At 46.1% G+C, this 951-nt stretch overlaps 1 pseudogene; it reads right to left on the bottom strand.

Moving 5' to 3' along the window:
• Window positions 1-599: 599 nt before the first annotated feature.
• LOC124555820 lies at window positions 600-716 on the bottom strand (annotated as a pseudogene).
• Between the last annotated feature and the right edge of the window lie 235 nt (window positions 717-951).

Here is a 951-nt window from a genome sequence, read left to right on the forward strand (position 1 = left end):
GTAACACATATGCACAGATATTTACATAAAATCTCCTGTCACCAACCACAGCAAAAGAGACGTGTCATTAAAAGCCTTGCCGATACAGCCCAATGGATATACACATCGGACACCTGGGCGCTGAAATAAGACAATTGAAGCAGGCCTTCGAGAAAAATGTCACTCAGGGAAAGAGGTAAAGAGAACTTTGCGACCAAAGAACAGAAGACCGAAGAACAAGAATGAACTACAACGACTTTTATTAAAAAAGTTACGGATCTGATCGGTAAGATTTTACAGTAACATGACATCAGACTGGTATTTAGACCAACAAAGGAAATAGGTCACGTACTCCGATCTGTGAAGGATAAACGGCCTCCGCTGTCAATATGTGGTATACACAAAAAATCGTGCACTTGAAGCACTCCGTCGTCAGGCCACGAGTGGCCTACCCGGACCATCCGACCGCCGTGTCATCCTCAGGAGAACGCAGATAGGAGGGGCGTGGGGTCAGCACACCGCTCTCCCAGTCGTTATGATGGTATTCTTGACCGAAGCCACTACTGTTCAAACGAGTAACTCCTTAATTGCCATCACGACGCTGAGTGCACGCCGTAAAATGGCAACAGCGCGTGGCGGCCTGGATGGTCACCCATCAAATGCCGACCACGCCCGACAGCGCTTAACTTCGGTGATCTCACGGGAACCGGTGTATGCACTGCGGCAAGGCCGTTGCCATCGTGTACTTGTGGCAAAGTTTATATTGGAACTACCAAGAGGAGAGTAAATACACGGCTAAAAGAGCACAAAAGTCTTTGGCGACTAGGAAAAATAGAGAAATCAGCTGTAGCAGAGCATGCTCCTCACTCAGAAAACCAAGAAGTGAAGTTTTCTGCAACAGAAATTTTATCCACAACGTTAAATTATTATCGACGACTATGTAGAGAAGCCATTGAAATTTATAAGCTTTAG

The sequence above is a fragment of the Schistocerca americana genome, chromosome 1, assembly GCF_021461395.2.
Source record: "Schistocerca americana isolate TAMUIC-IGC-003095 chromosome 1, iqSchAmer2.1, whole genome shotgun sequence".
NCBI lineage: Eukaryota > Metazoa > Arthropoda > Insecta > Orthoptera > Acrididae > Schistocerca > Schistocerca americana.